The following is a 6,210-nucleotide window of genomic DNA, read 5'->3' on the forward strand; positions in this document are numbered from 1 at the left end:
GTTTTGTTTTTTTTTTTTTTTTTCAGTTTTTCTCGTAACCTCCCGATTTATTTATCGCTATTTTTTTATAAGCTATGCAAACTTGTGGATGCGCAAAATTTCCAAGAGCTAGCTACAGCTTGCTAGCCTACCAGAGGAGACGCCTTTGCTAGCAACCGATTTATTGTGTGACTGTATGAAAAACAATTCCAGACCTCAACCCGAATACGAACTTATCCGACAGAAATCTGTTTGAATGACAATACAAATATGGGACGAAATTTTGCGTGTCAAATGGACACAAAGATTTTTTCCAACGTCTTCGAACATTTTGGCTTAATGGAAAGCGTCCCGTGAATATACCTATAGATGAATGTGAAAGCATGTTCTGTTTCTGGCAAATCATGCATATTTATTATGTCATAGATTTTGCGTCAGACCGAACAATTTGCCGGCGAGTGAAGACATGCGAAGAAGGAATGTGCCCTTGAAAAGTTACCGAAGTAGAAAGAAGAAGCGACTGAGAGGCTTTGGGAAGGAGCCCTTGCCTCAGTTAAGCAAATGGTGAGTACTTTTTTCAGTGGTCTTCAGTGCCAGTAGTAAGCAAACACGTCCTGGATTTTGGTCCCGTTAACTCGGTTCAGTTAATGGCGTTTTCCATACTACATATGCAATAAGATAATTTGTGAACGTTTAATTTGCCACAACAACATTTCAAAAGATTGCAGAAAAATTCAAGAAGATGTATACTTAATTTCTTGCCATTAAATAAAACATTCAATCGATCTTGCATGCAATTGTTCCCCGAAGCGCCATGTGCTTTTTACTCCGGACTAATTTGCAATGGTCCATTGATGTTTTCCAGTGCTGGGATGAAAATATTGCACATTTTATTTTCCCTGGCACTTTTTCATCTTGCGAATTAACGGCAGACTTGAATTGAATTTTTTTTAACAAACTATTATAAAAATTTAGTTTCCAAATTCAATTTTTTTCAATCATGATCGCCTGACAATTACATTCGAATTCGTTGGAGCGCTTCATCTGTGTAAAGGAACCACTTCCTAAAGTTAACTTAGTTTGGTAGTTTGGCAAAATTTCCCTGGTTAGTAGTAGTAAGTTTAATATTGGAGAGGAAACTAACCATATTCTTTATTCCATTTGCAGTTATGATATTTTCATAGGAGGGAACAATGCACAAGAGAAGGAAATGGACTTTGGACGATGCAGAAAACGGAATAAAGATAAGACCAACGTTTTATAGTAACTGAAATTGCCTCTGATAGGTGATGGTTGTATACGAAAAAAGTTTATGGAAATTTGCGAAAAATGTGTTCTAAAATTCTTTTGTGTCCCGCATGTTTTTACTTTTGCATTGCACGTTTGGCTACTAGAAAAATTGGAAGGCCTAAAATACTGAAGCTAGAAAATTAAGCTGCCTTTTTTTTATCACTGAAAATCATTTGAATATAGCAGCCATCGTCTTGGAGAGGGAATTAAACAATACTGTACGTTTACTTTGAGCGACCATTCCATTCTTTTCTGAGTTTGCTTGTTAGCATGTTTGAAGTTTTGGTGGATTTGATATTCAACACAACTTGAATATTTGCACAGTTTTCTTTTAATAACTTGGGTTTATTGTTAAATGTGTCATGTTACTTGATTTTATTGTTAAGTGTGTCATTCACAATAATCGTTCGATGTCAACGTTTGCAGGGGTTTTCTTATCAATTACGATTGTTAATCTGAGGTGGAACTGTTAGCTACGATGGTTACGAAAACGAAATTTACTGGCTCGCAGTCACTAAAGCTTTAAAAGAACTGATTGGTCAAAAAACTGAATCGGTTAGAAAATAGCACTCTGTATTTTGATTGAATAAGACAAAGCTTAATACATCAATAATGAGATTATAGCTTTAGATTTGAATCATATCTGATCGCAGCAATCAAAATCAGGTTCGAACTGAACATTTTCCATGATGCCTAACAGTTCCACCTTAACTGCTTATTGTTGTCAAGGGAATACAAGGCTTTTGGGTAGGAAACCATCAAACGCTCCTTCAATACCTTGCGTTCTCTTGACATATAACAGATAATGCAAACTAGTGTCTGGTTGGAATGATGTTGAGAAAACGATTTTATAACATTCTTCATTTATATCAGATTTAATTGTGTAGGGTTTTCGGTACGCCTGTGCCAAAAGTCGTATATGCGTACAACAGAATGTTTAATTTGTACGTTGCCAAATAAATTGTGAAATAAGACAACTTGAAAAACAAATGGAAAGAACAAATTTTCAGGGTCAGTAGAGTTTTGATTAAAGCACCATGTTTGTTCACCTTTTTTCAGCTAAATTCTTTTGAGCTGTCTAGTCAAAGCTATACAAGCTTTTGCCTTTATTTCCATCGTAAAAAAGGGAAAACCATTGGAAAAAAATCCATTATTTCAACCAGACATCTGTAGTGTATCTGATCTATAATAATGTTCAGAGCCTTGTTTAACTAATTCATTGTTATGCGGGACGAGACATTCACACATAAAGCGCATATTTTAAGTAGTCTTCAGTTGCTATTTGAAAACCAAATCAAACAAGCTTTAATTTTTATACTGGACATCAAGTAATATTCAAGGACAAACATCTTTTATGGACAATTTATATAAAAAATTGGCTGCAAATAAATAATTAATTATGCAAGTTAATTATAACCTTAGACAATAGGCCATTTTGATGTTTTCTTTCATTTTCAAATTCAAATTTTTCGATCCCAGTTGCAAGCAAATATCAACAGTTCTATAGCGTTTCTGATAGTTGGAGTAAAATGACGCATTTCTCTCGTCCTGTGTAATGCTGAACACGAAAAGTTGGCTTCTAACGCCAAACTTTACCTGTTGTAACAAGGTCTTAGAAAGCAACATGGAGGTCTGGGCGATTCTGCAACAGTTTGGAAAGAATACTTAAAATCGAAATCAATCATTTGAAATTTTTTTCTTATACACACCATCAAAATAATTTTCCCTGTTGCAAAATGTTGCCTTGAACTTTCATGAGGCTTTATTTACTAGTCACCATCACAAGGCGTCTATGATTTGCAAACTCGTGGCGGCAAATACAATTTGATGTATGTTAACATAAGAACAAGAGACATAAACTAACATTTTGGCACAATATTTTTCACATACTCTTATTGTGTTTGTCACCGCAAGTCTGCAAACGATAGTCGGCTGTGAGGAAGCCACTTCAGATTTAAGTATGCATAAACCATCTCGCAAATAAAACTTAATTAACACGAAAACGTCATTAAAAATTTTAAGGTTACCGTATAAATTTAGAGGTGTCTCGCGTCCAAACGATGTAGCGCGTCCGGTTTAAACTGTAGATACCTGAACCCTCATATCAAATTAACGCTTATAGAGCTGGCTATCAAACTATACCAAGAATTTTTTAATGAAACGAATTGCCGAATTTTTAGCGCGGTCTCCTCGAATCAATTTTCTTCACTTGAAGGGGACACTTTAAAGAGCTAAAACTCAAAAGACATTTGTTCGTTTGCCTTCAAATTCAGACAGTAGCTGGTTTAACATATAAGCAACGAAAATATGTCTGCGAATTTTTTCTTTCGAAATATTATTTTCTCCGAGAGCGATTTTTGTACCATCACTCCACATTTTTTTTATTTATATTTCGAAACCGTATGTACCTTTTCACTGCGATTGAATATGGCAAAACGCAAACACGTTTTGTAAGCGCTTTGGATCCAGAAACTGGGGAGCAAATTAAATTAGCGAAAAACAAAATTCCCTTTGACTTGTAGCTTTCAAAAGGTGATTCGGACGCTCGCATTTAGAGGTCGTGAAAAATTCGACAATTCATTTTATTTAAAAGTTCTTGGTATACATTGATAGCAAGCTCTATAAGCTTTAATTTGATATAGAGGTTTAGGTATCTATAGTTTAAACTGGACGCGCTACATCGCTGAGACGCGAGACATCTCTGAAGGTATACGGAAACCTTAAAACTCCACAAATTGAAAGCTAATTTCGAGTTTCATTTGCGAGGTGACTTATAAGCTTTTAACGGGTTAAAAATTTATGGGGCATTCTGTGATCTTTTTTGTGTAATAAAAATGTTCATGGAGTGCCCCGCTACATTGATTTCCTTAAAATGTTGCCAGGGGAAACCCTTTGCAAATTTCTCCAAATTTTCCTGCCAAAAGACAGTATATATAGAAAAGAAAATGTCTGCACACCTTTTAATTAATTTTTGGAGAATGAGAAAATAAAAGACAAGAAATTGAAACATCTGTTTGTGTAGCTTTTATTGTCTCTTTTTCCTTGGTAAATATATAATATTAATATATTAATTAGCCTAAGTAATAAATACAATAATATAAATTTGACTTTAAAAAATTAAAAAAAAAAAAAAAAACGGCGCATGCGTATTTTAGGCGCCCGTATTTTGCCCATTTTTTTTGGCGGGAAAATTGTGAAAATTTAAACATCCCATCACGACTGAAATCAAATATTTTTGTGGGTTATTTTTTGGAGAAAAAGCCTACTAAATTTTCACAATGTGTTTAGTGGATCAAAAAAAAAAAATCAAATTATGATCAACTGTCAGGTTAACATCTGCTGATTTCATTTCATTCCTTGAAAGAAAATTTCAGCTTTTCTTTACAGTCTGTTCGTAGAAAAACAGAATCATACTTGTCTGAACGTTGACGTTTAAAATGAACGCGAAGGCGCACTATAAAATATTTTCCATGGAAACCCCTTCTTCTCTTTATCTGTTGTTAATCTTAAAAATTAGGGAAGCTATAATCCAAATTCGATTATTAAAAAGACAACAGGTCCTGGCCGATATCTCAGCAATAAAGGTTTTACCCTGAAGTTTGTTGGCAAACAGGCATAAAGGTATTCTAACCATCGGAATTTCGGTCAATTTTGAACCTTTGTAGCAACACTAAAAACATAACAGGCTTTAAAACTTTCAAATTATCACATCATTCGTCTAAAAAAGCGTCGTTAATGTTGTCAACGCCCTTGCTGGTATGAAACTAGTATTTTTGAAATAATTTTACCTCATATATTCAGTTTCTGTAATATTTTACAACAGTTTTTGCTCGAATTTATTCTTGATATTGAAAGTGAAAACTCAGAAAGGAAACACATTTGAAAGGCAATGTTCACTCGACTGTTAAAATCTTTCTTTAAATCCAAACAGTTACAAAGGTGCAAAGTCTTCAAATGGCTACAATGATTTCAGTCCAGTTTTTCCACAGCTAAAAGACTACAAGGTTATATTTTTGCAAGCAAAGAATTTAAGAATTTCAAAGTAAAAATCAAAATTATCGTGAGTGGACGTCTCGATGTTTTTCGAAACACCATTACCAAGACAAAATGTAATCAACATTAGAATCTGAATTTTCTTAGCACATGCCTGCGCTGCATGTGTTGTGCGAATAGTAAGGATTTAAAAACGTAAAAACGTCGAATCGCCTTAATTTTGATATTTCTTTCGAAAGGATCCATCTCCTTAGCGAGAAATTTCCTTGTCACTTGATCTTTTCGTTTCGAAATGTTAATGGTTTGGTCTTTCCACGAGTTGAAGTATAGTCTTTTAAAAAAATTCCACGTGAAAAGCGATACGCTTATGAAGTCCATTGATATAGTGCGCCTTCGTGTTAACAGAAAATTTACCGAGAGATTTCGATATCGAAAGCCTTTTGAAAAATTGTAAACTCTACCTTGATTAAAAATGTGCTTGTCCTGCAATGTTTTTCATGCTTGTACTCTCAGGGCTTGATTTCTACAACTCACACGTCCTGAAAAAGAAAACAGTATTCTCGTCATATGAAAGTGAGAAGTGATCATCGCAGTGAATTTTCCAATTTATGCAATTGGAAATTGGAAGCCTGAAAAAAATTCAGGCTTCAACGGGATTCGAACCCGTGACCTCCGCGTTACCGGTGCGATGCTCTACCAACTGAGCTATGAAGCCACACATTGGGAGCAAGGTCAATTGTAGGTTCCCATTTTCCCGTGAGAGGAGTGAAACGATGTAAAGTATATGAAAGTATATGAAAGTATTCTCGTCATATGTTGGTTTTTCATTTTTATTTATTATTTATTTATCGTTATTTTTTTATACGCTTCTCTGTTCAATGCTCAGGACATGACAGTAAAAGAGATAAAGTTTTTTGATTTGATGGTACATCTTCTCCCAACGAACAC

At 34.6% G+C, this 6,210-nt stretch overlaps 1 long non-coding RNA gene and 1 other non-coding gene across 4 annotated transcripts in view; one reads left to right on the forward strand and one right to left on the reverse strand.

Moving 5' to 3' along the window:
- The window catches only part of LOC146459666 (uncharacterized), a 28,968-nt gene extending 27,207 nt beyond the window's left edge, over window positions 1–1,761 (forward strand). For all 3 annotated transcript variants that reach the window (XR_014857842.1, XR_014857841.1, XR_014857843.1), the window contains 2 exons: window positions 406–543; window positions 1,147–1,761. This is a non-coding gene — a long non-coding RNA (uncharacterized LOC146459666). The remainder of the gene's footprint in view (window positions 1–405; window positions 544–1,146) is intronic.
- A 4,143-nt stretch (window positions 1,762–5,904) lies between these two features.
- On the reverse strand, window positions 5,905–5,977 carry Trnat-ggu (transfer RNA threonine (anticodon GGU)). Its single transcript has one exon. It is a non-coding gene; the product is annotated as a tRNA-Thr (tRNA).
- Between the last annotated feature and the right edge of the window lie 233 nt (window positions 5,978–6,210).

The sequence above is a fragment of the Pavona decussata genome, unplaced genomic scaffold (assembly GCF_977016875.1).
Source record: "Pavona decussata unplaced genomic scaffold, jaPavDecu1.1 SCAFFOLD_217, whole genome shotgun sequence".
Classification (NCBI taxonomy): domain Eukaryota; kingdom Metazoa; phylum Cnidaria; class Anthozoa; order Scleractinia; family Agariciidae; genus Pavona; species Pavona decussata.